The sequence below is a fragment of the Zonotrichia leucophrys genome, chromosome 3, assembly GCF_028769735.1.
Source record: "Zonotrichia leucophrys gambelii isolate GWCS_2022_RI chromosome 3, RI_Zleu_2.0, whole genome shotgun sequence".
In the NCBI taxonomy this organism is placed as follows: Eukaryota; Metazoa; Chordata; class Aves; order Passeriformes; family Passerellidae; genus Zonotrichia; species Zonotrichia leucophrys.
This window is the reverse complement of record NC_088172.1, coordinates 104814368-104835698: the sequence shown is the minus strand read 5'-3', so window position 1 is coordinate 104835698 and position 21331 is coordinate 104814368. Positions and strand designations below refer to the sequence as shown.

Here is a 21331-nt window from a genome sequence, read left to right as displayed (position 1 = left end):
ATTATTTTTAGCTGTGCTGAAATCATTGCAATATTAAGCACATTCAGACTGCCTGCTTATCTATCACAACTTCAGAATTCCAAGGTCCTGGTACAAAAGGATTCCCTTATAAAGCTAATGTTTGTATATTTACTTTGTATAAAAAGATAGGAGAGAATTTCTTTGTGCACTTTGAACACTGGTGATTTGCACAGCTTTGAATGATGTAGAAAAGGCTCAAAGATTTTAACAACACAAGAACTGATGAACAAGTTTCTGTTTCCCTCAGCAGTGATTTTCTTTAGCGTTTCTGTACTTAGAGCATCCTTGTCATACTTCTCCACCTATAAAAGTCTCCAGATATTTATTTCAGAAAGTAGCCTCTAACACCTGAGCAATTTAATTAATGTGATGAAGTAAAGCCCAATATTCATATGGTGAGAAAACAGTGGACTAGAAAGCGGGTGTTGGTAAAATACAGATGCAAAACCCAGACATTTTCCTGTTTTGTTCTGCTGTTGGATTTTCAGAAATTATTTTTCTAGCCATTTCCTTGCCCATTATTCTTAAGAAAGATTTTACTGGATTATGGACTATTTATTTTGGGCCACATAAAAGATGCTAAGATGTTTCCTCTGGAATTTAAAGATTTTTTTTTCCTGAGGGGAGGTATGTTATTCTACACCAAGAAGGAAGTCTGAGGGGGAAAAGCTTACAAATAATTAATTTGAGGAAAGCTGAAATATTGTGTACTCTTTGATTGTCTCCTGGGAGAGGGTAGGCAAAAACAAATCAAAACATTCCATTCTGTGGATTCCAACTTTTATGGATTTCCCATTGGTAATGTTTCACTCACTGTGGTTAAAGACTTTATGTAATGAAGTACATTAATATATATATATATAGGAAAGGCTTGGGCCAGCAGGGCTTGCTTGATCCCAGAGCAGTAAATACAAGGTTTTCTGTGTGAGGCATTGGTGCCAGCCGCCCCTTCTAGACTGTCCATTGAACTGCCACTGCAGAGCCTCGCTGAGGCTGTACCTGCAGCTTGTGACCAAGGAAAGCACAGATCACACACTGCAGCACTGAACCACAAAGAGGAGAAACTCCATGGCTGCTCCTGCTGCTCTTTACTTCTCCCACCTCACCAGAAGGGAGGAGGTGGAAAGGGGCAGAGGAAAGAAGCCCCGTGGAGCATGCACCACCTTATGTGATGGGCTGCTTTTCTTTTTATTGGTGAGGGAATGAAGGGACAAACCCCAGAGACAGCGCCTTCTAAATAGCTGCTTCTTCCTGGCAGGTGTATAACCCACCGTCCAGAATCGCTCCAGTGTCAGCTGAATTCCTCGTGTTCATGTTCCAAAGAAAACTACTGCAGTTGTCTTCAGCTGTTGCCTCTGTTGGTGGTCCTTGTAGAGAAGCCAAGGGCTGGGGTGAGTAAAGTCTTGTAGTTGAGAAATAGGTTGGAATTTTTGGACTCTTGTCCTGCCTGTGCCATTAAATCCTGATGTGCATTGTACACATCAAATAGAAATGTAAATACAGTTGTGTCAATAAAAACACATGGAAATAGTGTATGTGTGCCACTAAAAGGAGAGAGCAAAGAGCTCAGAGCATCTTCCTCCTGAGCTGACACTGAGGTGCACACCTTTCATTTGGGGTTCATCATGGGAAATGGAGGAAGGCACAAACCAGTCCCTGTTATGAAATCACCCTGTTATGGTGTCATGGCCACACTTTCTGGAGGGGGAAGGTGATGAATAAGTGCTGAGGTATCAAATCCAAGCACTCTTCCTTACAGGGGTTGTTAATGGCTTTGCCAGCTGCTAGGACTGGTGTTGCCAGTGTGCTAACTCAGCACAGTTATGTGCAGAGGGATTTCTTACCCTGTCAGGTCAAGGTTCCTTGAGTCTTTCCTTTTCCTTTATCTCTCCCACAACTGTATTTGTGTGATGAAAGCATTTTTCTGGCAATCATCAGCAGCCACACTTCCTTGTAATCTTCCAAGGCTTGCTCATCTGTATTGTTTTGTAAGCATTATGCAAAATTTCAAATATTTTGAGGTGTCCCTGGGTTGTTGATGTAAATCCTTTTGGAAAAGGATTTCACAACAAATGGGGAAGTGTTTCCCCTTCGCCTCTTTCTTATGGGTCCCTTAAGGCAAAATTCCTTGTGGGAAAATAGCCCTAGGTATTTCCTTCTAAGTTTGTTCATTTTGCCAATTGCTGATGGTTGAGGAGTGTAGGTCCCTAATGAAATGCAGGGAAGATCCCCAAGGAGGGCACTGCAATTCCATTTTGGATTTATCTGGTGGCAAACACGGTGAGTATATGCTCTGTGGAAAGGGCTCTAGGCCATTACTGAAGATGACAATATTAGAACCTTTACTTAACATGAAGATTTTCAAAGACACTGCTTTTTTCCAAAACAAAAATACTAATTTCCCCAGAACAGTTTACAGAATTTTTTCCTTGCTCCAGTGTATATTCTACACCGTGGTGATGTTAGATCACTTTGTATTTATTTTTAGGAGACTCTTAATCTTCTCCCAGTTCCAAGAGCCATATATTACTATTTCACACGCTCCTCTTTGAACCTACAGCACAGAAAATTAAAGTGTAAATATGCATGCGAACCACCCAAAAGTCATAATAAGATTATGTGAATGCCTGCAACCACACAGCAGGAACAATGGGGTTGCACAATTCATCTGCTCCAGCGCTGCTGAATTTTAATGAGGGATAGTCAGTACATGCTGATACTCCTAGAGCTACCCTGGAGCCAGAGTGGTGATTTAAGATGCCAGTGACACAGTGTGTAGGTGAGCTCTAGGTGTAGCGTGCCTTGGAGAGTAAAGCATGATGTACCAGGCTAAAAGCACCTGATTAAATTAGAGTGAGGAATGGGACTGTGAGGGGAGAGGATCGTGGAAAATTGCCAGTCACCTGTGCTGCTTTCATCGGCTCTTGAGCTCCTGTTGCAGAAAAGACAATAGCAAACACAGAGAGGAATAATAGGAATAACCTAAATAAAGAACATATGCTGTCACTAATCACAAATCTCGTGCTGCAGGGTTTAAAGAGATCCCTTAAATATCAGGGATTAAGAGGAGAATTTAGTGTGTTCCCTCTCTCCCATGCCAGAGTTTGTTTTCACCTTCTCTCTAATACCCCTGCTAGCCTTGGTGCACCTGGGAGCCACTTGGGAAAGCCTTGGCAGGCGGTGTAGCTCTCCAAATATGCACTTTTCAGATAGGAAGATCTGCCTGTTGTGTGCAGCTAATCTAAGAATAAGCATTGCTCAGGGCGATTCTCTTTTCAGGCGGGCTGGCTGCGTTCCTGCTGCACGCCACGGGGGCTGCGGCTCCCCCGGGCCCCTGCAGCTCTTACACATGTTGGGAAGAATGCACATGTGCTCCGCAGTGAAAAACATTTCAATTAATGGGAAAGGTGTGCTGGGGCCTGGGAGGGTGTGTTTGTGTAGTGTGGTGTCAAGGAGAAGTAGGATACAACCTGGGGGATGGTGTTCTGGGATGTGGAGAACAGCTGGGGTCAGACCTGCCCTGCTTGTGCTTGGGGAGAGATCCTGAACTATTGCAGGAGCCAGGGCAGAGATTCACCTCCTGGGGAGCCTGAGCATTCATTGCAAAGGAGATTTCAGCCGCTGTGTAACACAGATAATTGTGTGCTGTACTTTTGCCTATTATTGGAAACTCTTACTGTGAGTTTATATTTGAGCTTATAGACTGTTTCATAGTGCAGGGGAGAAATTCTTTTTGCCAGCAGCCAAATCTTTCCTTCTTCCATCTCACCAAGCTCCTTGTGAGCAGATCCAATGCAGAGATATGGCCACAGTACATGTTCCCCTAATTTTGTCAATGAAGTTTCAATTTAGTTTCTCACTAAATTATAATTACTGTACAATATTTCCCTTGTAATAATAGCTCAGATTTATTTGGGAATTTTGTTTTGCTGATACCAGATTATGGCATCTCACTAAAGCTGTCTGTTCTTTCTTAATGCATTTTTTCTAGAAGACAAAAATTTAATTTTTTGAGGCAAGCTGATTGGTTTTTTAATATCAGGTCCTGTGTACTGTACTGTGTACAGTTTGTTGGGTCTCATCACATTCTTCTTGTAGTATCAGGCCAGGATATATTTTTTACCCACTTAGATGTGTGAAGCCATACTCACCTGTCCTTTCCCGATTGTTTTAGTTGAAACAACAAAAGTGTGTAGGAATTGCCCTTGTCAGTTGTTCCAAGCTAAGTAAAGCACAGAAAATTGGAGTTAAAAGCTCCTGCCCTAAAACTCTACCCAGGAGTTAGAGAAGATTGAATATCCCTGGTCTGCCTTTTCCTGTTGTGTTTTGTCGTGCTGACCAGGGCTTGCTTTGCTCTGTTAACCAAAACCAGCTCAAAAAGGATATTTCTCATCCCCGTGGTGCTGCCCACTGTGTGATTTATAGAATGTGTTACGTTTTGATGAGATGTCCTCTGTCAGTGATGCCAGCTCGGTCTGTACACTGTGAGAACATTTTTGAGATGTGAAGCACTTGAGTAAATGTCTCCTGGGTTTGTGGTGAATTAGACAGGACAAACAATTCCTTAGTTCATCTAGCCCAAATTTGCCGTTCTTTTTTTTCTCTGGTAAGAAAATGTCAGCCCTTTTCTAAATAGTAAAGATAGATCTAAATCTAAAGCACGGCTGTCTTAGTTTTAAAACTACTTGATCTCTTCGTGAAGACTGTTTGGTTATTTTATGAGGTTGTGTGAAGGAGATTTCTTTTAATTGATCATGAAAGGGAAAACTTTTGAGTTGGTATTTTGTGCATAAACCCAGCAAAAGGAAAGCTCTGCTAACCACAGTCAGTGAGTGCATCCAGCCTTCTTGGGGTTAGAGGCTGCATTTCTGAAACACATCTTACTATTGGGAAAGGAGAGAAGGAGAAATCCTGGTCTGAGTACAGCCACGCCCCTGAATTGATTATCCTTGTAGGATTTGCTCATCCTATTTTGGCTGTGTTATAAAACTCAGTGGGAGCCATTCCAGCTCGAGCACATCACTCCCGCGTCAAGCAGCCCATGATGTCACGAGGAATTCCTTGTCGTAAGAGACGTCCCCCGAGGAGAGTGTTTGCTCTGCTGGAGAAGGGCCATCCTCCCACACACTCCATCTCCACCCAGCTACTCCATCCAAACAACCCAACCGAGGGAGTGCTTTGACTAATGGAGTGAGTAGGAGTGATGCCATGACAATACAATGGTGTGTCTGCTCTAGACTGTTCTTGATTTGCATTTGATTGTTTGCAGTCCTACCCATCTGTAGCCAAAGGCAAGAAGTGATAACCTGTCATGTTATATAAAAACACCTTTGGAAAAAAGTGGAGTAATGCAAGATAAATAACGTGTGCTCCCTGGGTCTCTTCTTCCCAAGCAGTCCCGAACTCGTCCCACAAGTTGCTGGTTTCTCTATTACTGAAGGGTTTCTTTCCAGATAGTTTCCATCTGGAAAAAAAAAGAGGAAAAAGAAAAGAAAATCAAGGCAATTTGAGTGAATAAAAGCTCAGCCTATTACAATTTGAAAAGTTAGTAAATAAGCGGAGCTTGAACACATTTCAGTCCCTCAGGAAAGTAAAAGGGACAGTGGCATCAGTCACTCAGCAGCTGCACACAAAGACTCAGCTCAGCTGAGACAGTAATGGACAACCTCTGTCTTCTCCCACCTTTCTGTGGTGCTCTGACACTGAAAGTATGAGCTGGAAACAGTAAGTAATAGCGTCGTGTGACTTAAGAAGATCCCCTCTCTTGTTCAACACATCTTGTGTTCTTCTGTGGCTGATTGTCAATTGTTTAAATTATGCAATAGAAGTAACGCACAGAAATAGCTTATAGTGAAATCTTGCTGGCTCTGTTCAAGCATGTTTTGTTAGGATGTTATAGGAGGTTTTCTCATCGTCTGTACAACATGGCCTAAGAGGGAGAGGGCTTTCCATACTGTAAATGCAGAGATGCAGAAATACAGGGTTGGAGAAGCCCTTGACAAATGCAGGATGAAATACTCTCACACCTTAAAATGACCTGTAAGAGTCATGTGTTTTCAGGTGAGGTAAGTGGTAAGAAGGTCAATCAACATGGAAAGGGTAGAAAGTCTTGACTTCAGTCTGGGAACTGGGAGCCAAACCTCACTTAAAAGTAAATAATTGCAGATCCAAGTTACTACTGAGCTGTCCCTCTGTTTTGGGCCGAGCCCACTTAACTGACAAGCCTAAAAGCAGGAGTTCCTCTTCCCTCTGAATGGAGATCATGGTTTATTGTGCCAGCCAGAGGACCTCATTCTCCTCAGGGATACTCTGAGTGGGTCTTTTGGGTTGAGAGATTTTCTTTAGTGATTCTCTTCCAGCATGGTTTCCTTTACTCATCCTTCCCACTCTGCATGAGCAGCCTCCCTGCTGTCCCAGCAGAGCACTGATGAAGGTGGAGACGCACAAAGCTGCACTGCTCCAAGTTCTGTTTCTTCAGATGCACTTGTGTCCTCCCCAGGGTGTTCCATGGCAGCTGGCTGCTCTGTAACAGCTGCCTTTGGTGTCTGACCTGCAAAATACTGATTAATAGGAAGGCATGGCTACATGAATTGATGCTGGCAGAGGTCAATGAGCTCAGCCCATCATTTGAACGTGTTCCAGTCTTATTGGTACATGGTATCACTGTGGAAATGCTGCCTGCAATCCAAGCAGATTCCTGTGCCTGTGTACATGTTCATAACATAAAGTCATAGGCTTGAGTTGGAAGGGACCTTAAAAGATCATCTTGTTCATACTCTCTGCTGTGGACAAGGACACCGTCCTCTAGGTGTCCCAGCCCCATCCAGGCTGGCCTTAAACACTCCAGGGATGGGGCATCCACAGCTTTTCTGGGCAGCCTAGACAGGGTCTCACCATCCTTGGAGTAAAGAATTTTTTCCATGTTAAAGTTTAAGATGCCTTGAACTGCAGCTCTGGTGCCAGCTCATGGAAGCCTATGAGGCATCAGCTCTTTCAGCTTTGTTTTGAAGTATCAGGTTTCTAATCCTTAAGTCTGAGAAGAAGAGTGTGAAAATGCAATTTACCTGGAACTGCTACAGAGATACACAGGCCACTCTCACCTGACTGGGTAGAGTGTGCAGCCTGATGGCAGAATTGCCTCTGTGGCCATTCTGGCTCCAAAGTCCTCACAGGGAGTTCTGCCTTTAGCTTGACCTCCTCCAAACAGACTGAGCTAGATCAAGCCCTGCTCCTGACTCAGTAAGAATGTTATCAGATTTCCATCAAGATTTCAGTAACAGCCTAAATTTACACCTCTGCAGCTGAGTTCTGCAGATGCCCTGTGTGCATTTAGACAGTTTGAAAGCGTAGCCATAGGTGTGGGATTGTCCTCTGCATGAGAATTGGGTGTTGGCTTCAAGATGCACTGCTTTTGGGGCCGTGCCAAGGCAGCCCTAACGGAGAACCAGGTGTGCGGGCGGGGATGAGCAAACCTGGGTGCGTGTGGAGAGACTTAAAGCTGAAAGCAGGGATGGGCAAAGAATGCAAATAACCGTGGAGAAATAATTTTGCTTCTGCTTTGTTCAGAGTGAAACGTCACAAATTGGAGAATTTCCACCAAATAATTCCTTGAGAATAAAAGCATGACTGATCGGGAGGTGCTTTGATTTTTTCCTGTTGAGAATTGTAGCATGGAATACAAAACTATTTCCAAATTCTTAGGTATCCTCACTGTCCATCCTTTTTTACTCACCTCAATGACAGGTATGTGACACCACACCTGAATTTTCTGGTAAGCCTCCTCCTGTTTGATTGCAGCTCCTTTCTAGAGGGAGAAAAGGCTCCCTGGCTCTTGTGCCTGCAAGGGCAAAAGGGAATGAGGGATCAGCTTCAGCCCTGGGGAGGGGGCTGCTGGCTGGGGTGTCCTTTGTGCCCCAGCTAAGGCAGAGCAGGGAGTAACACACCAGAGCTGGCACTTGGCCTTCCTACCTGTGGAGGGGGCCTCTTCCCAATAGAGGGAGGCAGAAGATAGACAGCAGGAGATATTGCTTCAGTGGGAAAGAAGATGTGTGTGGGTGTATAATGAGGGGACTTTACAAATAATTCCTTGGTGATTATTCATTTTACAAAGGGACGATCAGTTGCCCTAGAGATATCCCATGGAGTACTTAATTTCTAGAGAAGTTTGGAGAATGCAGGATTTTTATTTCAGTGTTTTTTACTTTCCTGCCCAATGGCAAAAACAATTTTCATAATCTGTCCTGGGGATTGTGCTGTGTCCAATTGCTGGTTGTGTGCACAGCCCATTTTGAAATACAACTTTTTGTTTGGAAACTGAAATTGTTCCAAGTAGTAATACCTTCCTTTCAGATTTTCATTTTTCAGAAGTGACCCACCCTCTATTGAATAATAAAGCTTGATAACCATAGTTTCTCAGATAACATGCAATGAGCTGCCAGTATTGCTTTGGGACTAAATCAGGAAACCACTGGTGTTTTGAAGGAGTCACTTATCCAAAGGGAATCATCTATGCTTGGAATCTTTTAAAATAAGAATGTGTGTTAGAAACAACCTTTTTTGAAGATGTCCCAGGTTAATACTGAAATGAGCATACAGATTTAAAGAACAGATCAAAACACCTCCATTTCCAGGTCAAGAAGAACTGTGATTCACTCCAGAGTAAATGAAACTCACACACTTGTGTGAAATCCGCAGTAAAGGAGGTTTATAGTGGAAACATTGACTGACCTTTAATAGGAGCAGCGAGGCCAGCGCTGCTGTAACACCAATTGGAAATAAGAGGCTGTAGAGGCAAGGGCAAGGCCTTTTCCTTAATCTAGCCTGAACATTCAGAGAGAAAATCCCAGAGCAATTAACTGACTCTCATCTTTTTTTCCATTAATTGGCCACAGCACAGTACTCTGAAGCTGACAGAAATAACTGCTGTGATATTAGCACAAGTCTAAGCATTGCCAAAAGCCATTTTATTTTGAAGCTCTCTGAATTACAGTATAATTTCCTCTATTGCTTACCTAAGAGAGCAGGAAGCTGGCCATCCATCTGCTGAGCAAAAGGCTCCTAGCTTTATGTGACATAAGCCTTTATTTCTCCTATCTGTGGGAAGATGAAATCAGGGCACTTCCAACTCGGAGGAGGATATGGGATGCTAGAATAATCTTAGAAATATTACACGTATCTGGTTTTTACAGTCAGGGCCTGGCTGCTACTGCAAGCTTCTCCTGGAGACTGAGTAGCTGCATCATAAGTATCCAGCTGCTGGACCTTCTGGTCTACCCCACCTCTCCCCTTCCAGGCTGACACTTTCTCTCCTTCCCCTCCAGTGTGTGCACCATGTGAGGAGGCAGTGATGAGCTCTGGGGGATACAGTGTGATGCCATGTAGGTCTCACGTGGCAGGACAATTTGAACCTTGTCTGGGAGCCCACAGCTCAGATCTGTGTTGTATTCCTGGCTCTGGAGTCTGCAGTGCTGCAGGAAATAAATCAACAGTCCCACTCCTGGACAAACCCGAGCTCCTGAAGACTTTTGTCTCCTGCTTGGTGGCTGCTGCTCCCTTGCAAATAACATTCCTGTTCCCTGATGATGGGGAGCTTCAGCTCTTTGGGATTGGTGTTCCTTGTGACAATTGAGAGGCAGTGCATGTTTCCACATCAGTTTCCTCCTTTTCTGGAATCTGTTAGGCTGTTCCACTCATCCACATGTTTAATATTGTTAGTGACCTGCACCTAAGGCTCTCAGGTGATTCTGATACCACTCATTCATTTTGTTCCCCCAGAAAATAAATCACTATGTAGCAGGTCCCATTCCCAGGACCAAATGCAGAAGTGAATATAAGGGAGTTTAAGCAAGTTGAGATTCAGAGGCTGTTGGGATTAGTGCAATCCTCTGCTTTACTTGAAGACTTTGCAATTATTTATCCAACATGTGTACTTCCTGAACTACTAAACTCTTTAAGTTATACCCCTTTGGATTCACTGGGACAAATTAAAAGGTGTTGTGTACATTACATTCATCTGTTGCATTCATTTCCACTTCCTGTGGCTATTTCTGTACCAACAGCTTCAAAGATGGACTATCCTCTCCTCCAAAATGATTTATCCTTCTTTTTGGTTTTGTGCAACTCTTTAAATTCCCAAAGATGTCAGTCTAGTGCTTGGCTAGAAGGAACTTTAAGTCTACCATTGTCTAAAAGTCATAATTCTGGTGCAAGGGAAGCTTAATGTTGTGTCCATGGAGTTAATTTGATTCATTGTTATTTTAGCAAAGAATCCTTGATGTAAGAGAGATGTTTTTTTCAAATAGATTAAGCACTGCATCTCAGCCATTTGTCCTCCCACATCATCTCTTTCCATCAAGAAAATTTAAGCCCTTGACAGGAGTAAAATATTATGAGTGTTTTGTAAAAGGCAAAAATTAGAGAAGTCTGGACTGCTTGTGTTGCAAAATACTTGAATGTTACATCAAATATTTGGATCTCAATTGTTCTCTTGATAGAACATGAATTGAGAATCCAATGGCATGAAATTTATGCCTAACAAGAAAAACAGCTGCTTGCATTTTCAAACTTGCTTCCTGATTTTGCTTGTTTTCGTTGTTGCTTGGCCATTCTGCTGGATGTTGGGATGTGATGCTCAGGAGCAGCTGCTCCCTGAGACTCAGAGCCTTTCACTTTGGATAGACAGGGTGCCTCAAAAGATATTCTATCTTCAGTATTGTTTGCAATATGGTTCAGGTATTTATTCCAATAATTTAGACCTGGTATCAACTCCTCTTTTCTCTTCTCTTCTCTTCTCTTCTCTTCTCTTCTCTTCTCTTCTCTTCTCTTCTCTTCTCTTCTCTTCTCTTCTCTTCTCTTCTCTTCTCTTCTCTTCTCTTCTCTTCTCTTCTCTTCTCTTCTCTTCTCTTCTCTTCTCTTCTCTTCTCTTCTCTTCTCTTCTCTTCTCTTCTCTTCTCTTCTCTCTTTAAGATAAGACCCCCCTTCTAAAATACCAATTAATTATATAAGTGGGATATATTACCATAAAACACATAGTAATTAGAGGTAGGTATATGGAAGAGAAAAATAGTCTTGGTTTCTTACTGGGTTTTTATATATACACATAAACCTCTCTCTAAAAAAAAATTTTGATTTGCATTTTCCAAAGTCATAAAATACATTTATTTTTGTTGATTTTTGATTTTTCAGATCAACACCTGTTGCAAGAGCATAAACAATTTCTGTAACTCACATAAGCTTTGACTAGTAAGATATAGGGGTAGATGGATATGATTTTGATTGCAATCTTTCCAGCTACCTTGCTTGAAGACAATCCAGAGATAGTGAGAAAAGAGAATTATTCTGGGCATTTCAACTTCTTGCCAGAATCAAGATACAGGAGTTTAAAATAAAAGCAAGACAAATGTAATTCTTCTGGCCATGCAGTTCTGTTCCACATTGAGGGCACAGATTTAAAATATTCAGTTGCCTGAACTCTTACTCTCTGCATTGCAGTTAAAATAAAGAAATAGTAAAAATAATTGCATGACCAGTAGTTTTCTCATTCAGATCCTTTGCTGTGCCAGTCCCTGTGGCAGCTGAGTTGTCATTCAGGTGCTCTCTGAGTGCTGAGTCTTTACACATCCAAGAAAAGTCATATCTGGAAGGAATTCACACAGCTCCAAACTGATTTGATGTTTGAAATCTCTCAGCTGTGTCCAAGCAGGCTAAATGCAGAAGAGAAATCTGAAATATGAGCCAGCATTCACCCTTAAAAGGTGCAAAACAAAACTTCTGGTTCAAGAAAACACATACAAATGTAATAATAATATTTTTGTGCTTTTCTACACCTCTAATCCTAGCTTGTGCATGAAAGTCACTGGTAGCCCAGGTCTCTGTATCTGCCTAGGCAGCTGGAGAAGTAGATGAATTATCTTGAATAAAATCAGGGATAATCCAAACTGAGTTCAAAACTGATCTGAGATTAAAGGAGAGTGGGCAATTCATTGTTAACATTTTTGAGCACCTCTTAACTTTTTGACCTGGACATGATTGCACTGTTTCTTCAAAAAGCAGGAAGTACAATATAAACCTCACATGAAAACCTCTTCCTTTGCGATTTCTAACCTAATTTTGTTGACAAACCACATGTATACATTCTGACTTGGAAATGTCAAAATGTTTATTTTCAGTCAAAATGTTTCAACAGTTCAAACTAAAAAAGAAAAAAAAATTAAGCTCTGAACTTTTGATTGTATGGGAAAAAATGCTGAATGTTTGATGTCAATCTGAAATGAAAAATCATGATCTTGATTTTTAATTTTGGCTTTTTAATGGCTCTATTTGATACTTTATATTTTTGAGGGACAGCACTGTCCCCCAGTTGTGCACACTCAAATTCTGCCAGCCTTTCAGTTTACACATCTGCTAAGTGTCGTGCAAATGGAGGTTAAACATGTCCTGTGGGGTGACCACTCGGCTTTGTGAACAGTCCCATAAATAACAGGCAGCTGAAAGGCTGGACTCAGCCTGACTGAGCATCTAACCAGAAACTGAGGTTTAAAAGATGCCAAAGAGTCTTAAAAACTTGCATGTGTTTAAGCTGATCTGATTTATACCTGTTTATAAAAGCTTTAACTTTGGTTATATTTATCCAGTTATTCTAGATTTACATTACCATAAATGAGACAAGGATTTGGCTGCTTTTTTCTCCCCGCTTGTATAAACAAAAACTATTCTATCTCCCTTCTGCTTGGGACAGGTCACAGTCTGACTTGATTAAACTGGTTGTGTTTGGACTGAGGGGAAGTCTGTGTTTCCATGCCTGGGTACATGGGGTATTTTAAGCAGCCTATCCACAGAAGGCACTCTCTTGAGCAACAGGCTGAAGTTTGGGATAATTAGATGGTGCTGAGGATCCTTCCTTCAGGATAACTCTGGCAAGCTGACTGTCAGTGTGGGTGATCAGGGTGCTAATGATGGCCTTGGGCTCTAATCTCTCTAGAAGGACATCTTGGCTGTGTAAGAGCCCTTTCTGCAAATGCCCAGGCTTTTACATCTCAAACTCATCGCTTGTGGCCAACTTCAGAGTGAGGAGGTGGCACCGGGGTTTAGCAGCGGGCTGGGTGGGGACACGGACATGGCAGGAGAGGAAAGGCACTTGAATGTGGGGAAGTGCTGCTCTGAACAATTAGGAAGGAGTGAGCAGGGTTTGAGAGGGACAGACAAGGTGCACACTCAGCTTTGGGCTCTGACTGATGCCTTCAAGAGGTAGAGGCAATTGATTGCTGTCACGTTTATCTTAATTAATGAGCAGCAATGCCTTGCTCAGTGTCTGCTTGTGGGGACCTGCTAATTCACTTACTCCCAGGGTTTGCTTTAGCAGATGGAAAAGGATTGTTTTACCATATTTTCAATGGCAATTCAAATCTATTTTTATCTGTCTTTTGGCTTGCATGAAAGGAGGCTCCCACCTGTTTTTTGCAGGTTGTTTTCAGGACTGCAAGCCAGATTAAAAGTTGGCCTATTTAGTGCTATATGGAAAATGAATTTGTTCTCTAGCAGAGAATAAGGAAGGTATCCAGGCACAGTGCTGGCATTTGGCCCTGTGTCACTGCATGAACTCTGTCTCCAGAGAGCTGTTCTGGGGTCAGCAGGATCCCCACTGCTGGCAGTGCCATGGGCTCCCTGAGCTGCTCCTGTCTCCTGGGTTTGCCAGAGAATGGGTGGGTTGGATTCTTTTTGCATGGCTCCATTCAGTACTGACTGAAGTGTCTGGGAGAGGAAAGAAGATTTAGCAGAAGACCTGGAGAGCTCTACTGACTTTTGAGAGCATTAAACTTTTTAGGACAGCCTTTAACAGGGAGTTATTTTTGATCTCACTGGAGTTTAGCAGTGTCTGCTTTGAGAGTTTGCCATTCTCCACTCCATGTGTTAGATTGGAAACATCAGCACTCAGGCCGTCCAGTGGAACGCTGGTTTTGCCTCAGTTTGTTTAAGTCAGCCAGGCTCAGTTCATATCTCCTCCCACAGCCTCAGGTAGGTGTCCACCTTCTCCAGCTGCTCCTCAATACGCCACTAGAGAAATTTAAGAGCAAATAACCATCAAAGACATTTGTGATGCTCTTGCCTGAATCAGGAGCTCTTATAGTCAGCTGAGAGGTTCACAGACTCTCTGAGAGGTTTTTAGACCCTTTTTCCTCTCCCAACCTTTCTCATTGATTTGCTGTTACATATGACTGTATTTACAAGCACCTGACTCAGAGCTCCTTTTATTCATCACCAGGAACTCCACCAGAAGAGCTACATCAGAGCTCGGCAGTGGTGTTATTTATTCTGGCTTCTCTCAGGGTGACTTTCTGGGTGGGTTTTTTTGGTTTTCATTTTCTGCTATTCAATTGTTAGACTCTTTTCTCAATTTGTTCTTCTGGATCTACTGAAGAAATATGAGTGCTGTATATCATGGGGCTTAGGCCCTCTTGCACTAATTAACTTGTAACTTCATCTTCAATTTTGCTAAATTTGGTGCTTATTTTACTGTAAACACCCATTTGTTCCACTGGGTAGCAGAGCTCTCTGAACATCTGGGAATCATCATGTGTCATGAATGACATGATGTATCCTCACTGTTAGAGCAGCACAATGCTAGATCTGATGGATGGAAGAAATGTGTCAGGGGGAAGATTAATACACACTTGGTTTGTGACTTGTGACTCACTGGGTAAACTTTGTTCTCTCTTTGATGGTACAGATCCAAGATCTGAGTTTTCCTCTCCCATTTTGGTCCTGATTTAAAACATAGGAGCTTGCACTAATGAGACTGGAGCTTTTGCCTCCACATCTCCCTGGACCAACAGGTCTAAATAAATCCTCTATTTGTATGGCACAGCTCTCTCCTGGAGGTGGTTTGCTACCCTTAGGCTGGACAACCAGTGAGAATTTGGTAATATTCTGTCCTTGCTGTGCCTTTGGAAGTGCATGTGGTACAATATCCTCTCTGAATATCTTCTGGATTAAAGATAAAGCTGTCTTGACAAAACAAAACTCTCACTCTTTGATTTCCCCATTAAAATTTTGTACTGGAATCTCTTTAAAAATACCTGTTTGTCTACCCTGTGAAAATGTCCCTTGGGAAGCAGCAGGATGGTATCTGAAAGGTTGGAACTTCACATCCTAACACATGTATGGATACAGAAAGTATTGTAAGAAGTTTATTTTTACAAGCATAACTGATACTGTAAGAAACAAAACATCGATTTTCCATGTGAAGAAGCACTTCAGGCTCACCAGGTCTAGGCAAGGTGGCTTTTGCTGTGGTCATTTCTTGCTTGTCACCTGTGCCCTAAAACAGATCTATGGCACCTCCTACAAGAGCTGTTCCCATGTGTTGCCTTGGCAGTAGAACAGCCTGGAAGAGTTGTCCTTGCATGGGCTGTCCTCTGCCCAGGACACCATAGGTCCATAGGAGAAGAGGGATTTTACTCTTTTTCTAGTTAGCAAAAGCAATCAAGCTCCAAGTGCGTCTTGTGGGGAAATAGATAAGGCAATCAGGGAGAACCTACAAGGAGGGCTGGAAAAAAAGAGGTTCAAAGAAAAGTCTGGAGTTCCAGCAGTTTTGTTCCCAGACTGGCTTGAGCAAGGGCTCCAGTCTGGCCTGTGGTAGCACCAGCAGCAATGAGATGAGTCAGTGCTGGGTCCCTCTACCTTTTATACAGAACAGAAATTAGGGGCTGAGGCACAATACAAGGGCTGTGCAGGCCTCTCCAGGTGCAGCATTCATAAATTTCCAGATAGAAGCTCTGAGAACCCAAAAAGGTCACTCACTGTCTTCAATTACACTCTTGTTTTCTATTTCTTCCATTTTTTTCTCCTTTTGTATCATTTACCTGTTTTGATTTAGTTTTTTTAGAGCAGATTTCCATTTCTAGAAATTGCATTCACTCTACTTTCAGCATGCTGTATGACTGTTCATTGTTACATATTTGGTGAGCAGGAAAAAAATGGAGAAATTATTAGAGGCTGCTCAGAGCTGGGGCTGTTGTGATGGTCATTAGAGGGGAAGTGTGGCATTTTGTCTGTGTCAGAATGAGGCCAGAGACAAGTGAGCAATAATGAGGCTCTTGAAACCAGTCTGCAGGTGCAGAGTGGTGAAATAAATAGACAGGTGCAGAGAGTGAGTTTTTAATCAGAGTCTTGGCAGGGATCTGGCTCAGGGGCTGCCCTGTTTGGCTTCTGTGCAAAGGAGGAAATTCAGTGGCAGAGGACTCACATGCAAACTGCAGCTCATGCTTGTGCACCACAGAAGATTCAGGGGGGTTCCTATTTTTTTTTCAAAGCACTGTCATACTCTTGGAAGAGTGAAAGCTTGTTCCTTGTAGCACAATAAATGAGCACAACTCCATGTCCTTCTGAGGATAGCTGGCTCTGATCTAGAGATGAATGTTCATGTCAGCATTCTCTGTAAATACTGCAACTTGAAAAAACACATTTTCAGAGAAATTTGCTTTTGCAAGGGTTGTGATTTATTTTGGGCTCCTTACCAGGAAGTATTTGAGCAGGTGAATCATAGAATCACGGAATGGTTTGAATTGGAAGGAATCTTAAAGAACATCCAGTTCCAATCCCCTTGCCATGGACAGGATGTTATGATGGTTTGTGTGTCCTGTAGTTTTCACTCATCCAAGGGGTGATGTTGTCTCTTGCCATGGGGCTTATCTAGGGCAGAATGCCCCCAGGTTGCTGTGAAGCAGCACCTGGTCCCAAAGCTTTCCCAGTGGCTACGAGGCTGCTGTAGCTGGCAACCTGTCAGGTACTGGGGTGTGAACTCAACCTGGGCTCCGTTCAGCTTTGAGGAGGGCGTGCTGCAAGCTGGGGCAGAGCCAGCAGAGGTATCTGATCACAGAGCTCATCTGCAGCTCTCCACCCTTCCATGTGGGCACGGAGCTCACCGCATGCCGCGCACAGGGGATTCTGGCGCTGCCGCGGCTCGGCCTCGGTGGAGGGGAGTTCAGACCCCCTACATCTTTAAGCCCAAAGGGCACTGCAGCAATCCTCTGTGTGGTCTCGTTCTACGACATCATTGGTAGGGGTTGTTCTTGTCCTGCTGGCTTGTTTGCAGGAAGAGCTGTGTGGTCTTCCAAGTGCTCTTTGAAGTTCACGCAGAGTCACGAGGACACAGTTAAGCTGAGCTCAGAAAGGCTGATTTGAGGTCAAACCAGAACTTCAGCGGTATCGCTGGTCTTGGTTCTTGCTGCACATATTGTGCACAAAATAGGTGATAAATTACAGCCATTCTGGAGAAATGATGCATGAAAACATTTAGGGTGAGGTAAAATTTCTGTTAGGAAGCACCGCTTAGAGGCAGAGTAGTAAAAGCTTGGAGTACCTACACCTGAACTGGTGTACCAGGTTTGTATGTGCCTATTGTGCTTTTGGGTAAAGCAGAGGGGTGTGAATATTCAGCAAAGCTGGAATTCACAGACTTTGACTCATTTCCATTTCTCCACATTCAGCAAGTAGGGCTGTAACATACATTTTGAAATCCCTGTACTGCTCTGGATTTTATGGCATCTCCTGGGAAAGTCACTCATCTTCTTCAAGTCTCAGTGTTTTACATTAGATGAGGATGTCTGCACCACACTAGTCCAAAAATTCAAAGGTGCTTATACTAAGGTTATGGGAGCATTAGAAATGCTATGTACCTTTTGTTGTCTTATTTTTCTGTTGCTGGGAATGTAATCATCAGTTATACCAGTACCCAATCTGAGTAGCTAGTAAATGATAATCACTCTTCAAAAGAAAACTTCCAACTAGTGGTGGGTTCTCAATTTGGCTTTCAAGGACAGGCTGGACAGGGCTTGGAACCTGGTTTAGTGGAAGGCGTCCCTGACCATGGAAGGGGGTGGGAGCTGAATGGTCTTTAAGGTCCTCTCCAAACTGTTCTGTGCTTCTTGTGAATTATCCCTACTGCTCTATCCTGGTCCTGTATCATTCCTTGTAACCCAATTACATTAAAGCAGTTTTCTGGAAAACTTAGGGGAAGTGAAATTAGGATGTCTGAAAAATAAAGGGAAAACTATGTGATAGCAGGGTTTGATGATAGCAGCAGAAAGAAAGACATTGTATTCCAAGAATAATGTTGAAGGATGCTGGTCCTACAGGCTGAGCAGAGAAACACTTGAAGGGATGACAATAAATTGGGATTTGGCAACTTTCTGCAGACAAGCAAAAGGAAAGAGAAAAGTTAACAACGGCTCCTGAACTTTGCTGACATGCAACTTGGTTACAAACAAGAGGAAAATCCCTCCTGCAGCTATTCCATGAAGGTTTGGGAGGGCTGGTTGAAAATACACAACTGAAATTTCTGATCAGTGTTTTTGAGTATAATGAGGAGAATCTATGGAACATGGCCCTTCCTGTGAAAGTGACTGTGCAACATTTCCCCCATTGCTGCTCTTGTCTAGTTTGCCTGCTGACCCTCTCTCTGAAGGCTGCCTCTGCTGCCACATCATTCAGAGCACGAGTGTGGAAAGTCCTTGATTTTCATCATGGGGGCAAGGTGAAAGCTTCTAGTATAGATTGCTTTGTAAGGCAGCTCCAAGAAATGACAGCAAGTATTAATAAAGCTTGCTTAATTGGTATTAGCATAAATGTAAAGCCAAGTAATATTATCAGTATCAGTTCTGGAACAGTTCCATGGCATGCTCTTCACATCTCTGTTTATCTGTTTCAGGTGATCTCAGGAGACTGCTCAGGGGGAATTCAGGGACGAGAAACTTAATGGCTGCAGTTTTATAGTCTTTATCAGACCATCGAGCTGTAATCAGAAGATAAGAGTTATCATCCGTCATCTGAATCAAGTTTCAAGAGAAAATCATTGCAAGACAGCCTCTGGTGAGTCTATGAATTAATTCAGATTTGGGGAATGTTATGTAATTTGTGTTAACACCCTCAAGCTCTAGTCACAGATCAGGAATTTTCTGTGCTAAATACTCTAAGAAAACAAAAATACAATTGGGAGTTTTTTCCCAAAAACAAACTAACCAACCAGTCCAAAAAGGTGGAGTGTTACCTAGGCTATTTCTCATGGATTTGTGATTACTGTAAGCTCATATGATGTGCAGAGTCAATCTCATCTTTACAGGGCTCTGAAAATTGGGATAGATTTTCCCAGGTTTTCCCTGTGGAACAGAAGTCCACAGGACAGGATATTCCAATTGGGATAGATTTTCCCAGGTTTTCCCATGGATCAGAAGTCTTGAAGAATGTATTGTCAGCATGTATCTAGTGGTCTGATATAGAGGGAAATGATTATGGGGAATAGACATGGTCATTAGGAATGTTGGTGAGAACACCTCAGAGATGCTGCAAACCCCCCTCTCCTGACAGCCAGTGCTGTAACAGGACAAATATTCATTGTGCAATGAGTAATCTCTAGATTTAATTCCTTTTCACCATGTATCTAATTTAGTGGGAAGAGGTTGGAAAGATATTAGGAAGAGGAGTGCTGTTGGGTTTCCACGGGCTTCTCAAGCCATTAATGTTTTACTGGAGTGCTTCTGGAAATGCAGTCCTTCCTCAGCTGTGGCGTTCAGAGCTGAGCTGCTGGGCTCTCTCCATGGTTGTCTAAATCAGCTGATTCAGGTTGTGGCCAGCAGCAGCAGAGGGGAAAGGCTGCTCAAGGGCTCAGTCCTGCTCCAGGGGTCCCTGGGCCTGTGTACTCCGTCCCTGTGTGAGCCATCTGAGGTGGATGGCTCCAGTCAGAACCGGCCCCATGGACAGCGAGGTGGCTGTGGGAGTGTCCCTGTGCCCTCAGCTGGCTATCCCACATCTGCTCCAGGTCCTCAGCTTTCCTCCTCTTTCACCCCACTTGGGACTTGAGAAGCACAGGGCAGAATGGAGCCAAGGGCTGCCTTTGTTCCGCGAGGCTGCCCCAGCTGGAACCTGCCAGCTCTGACATTGACACTGTTATATCCTCTGGCATATTACACTGCATTTACATCTTTTCATGCACCCCAGCAGACACATGGCTTACTTTAAGCACCATGTGTGAGAGCTTTCATTAAAACCATTACAGGACACCAGATGGGGATGCAGAGTTGACAGCAACAGGGCTGCTTGCTACCATGTTGGATTTAGGAAATATTCCAGAGTGCTTAGCCCTTCTCACCACTCTGCTTTCCTGCTCTGTGGCGACACAAACTCTTCTGGGTTGGAGTTACATCTCTAGGAACCAGTCATCTTTTTTGAGTTTTTTGCCAAGAAGAGTGAAATGTGTCAGATTTTGCTCATCTGAGTTTTCCAGGTCACATATTTTCTGAATTACCCATTACGGCAAATAGGATTTCAGTGGGAGTGCTTGATGATAAAGAAATGTCAAATGAAATGGAACAGAAAGGTTGATTTTAAAGTTTTGCCTTTAAGTAGGGGAAAAAAAAAGGTATTTATGAGAATTTTCAATAAATTAAGATACAAGACTCATCAAAGAAACAGCATCTCTGAGGTGTTCTCAGGAATACCAACATCTAAAGTACAATGGAGTCTAGAGAAAGTGCCAATAGTCTTAAACAGATAAACTGTAAAGGGATGTGTTTTAAGAGGGAGTAGATTACTGGATCTGGTAAATCTTGGCCTATTTGATTTAGATGGATTAAAAAGTATCTGATCAGTAGAGCTTGGACTGGAAGTCTTGTAAACTAAATTCTTGTGTTAGCTGTTCCTCCTGCCACAGCAGTTACTGAAAGAGTGCCAAAATATTTGTGACAGATGTGGGTTTTTTTTTAATTTTTAAGTCTGATAAAGTGATTTTTTTTTCAGATGTCAGCGTTTCCTACAGGTAAAAACCACGATGCTTTGCTTTAATATAATCAAAAGATGATATGTAATGTGATGTTTTGAAATGACTTTTATATGAAAAAGACTTAAACTTCAAGAGGTTTTTAGAAGAGTTAAGTAATCACAGAGAAAACGAAGGAACATTTGAGACTATAAATATTAATTTATTTTAACATTTTCTCTAATTGAAAAAAATACTGGGTTTTGGTTCAACATCCAAAGTCCCCAAATCTGTTCTAGCCCAATATAGATTTCTATAGCTATAAATATTTGCTTCTGATTTTCTTATAGTGTTGTTGCATCGTATTTTATTTTATATGTCTTATTGTTGGATAATACAACCACAACCACTTGCTTGTGTTGAATTTTGAAAATTCTATTTGAGAAGATAAAAATTAAGACTTTTTATTTAATATCCCTGTCATAGACAGGATTTGAGTGGAACTGGAATTCTGTGACATTTTTTTAGCTGAAATTCTTGGAGCAGGGATGAAATATCAAC

At 42.6% G+C, this 21331-nt stretch overlaps 1 long non-coding RNA gene across 1 annotated transcript; it reads left to right on the top strand.

Moving 5' to 3' along the window:
• The first annotated feature begins 1288 nt into the window (after positions 1-1288).
• On the top strand, positions 1289-20921 carry LOC135446184 (uncharacterized). The gene is made up of 3 exons (XR_010439693.1): positions 1289-1412; positions 18728-18888; positions 20812-20921. It is a non-coding gene; the product is annotated as an uncharacterized LOC135446184 (long non-coding RNA).
• The last annotated feature ends 410 nt before the right edge of the window (positions 20922-21331 follow it).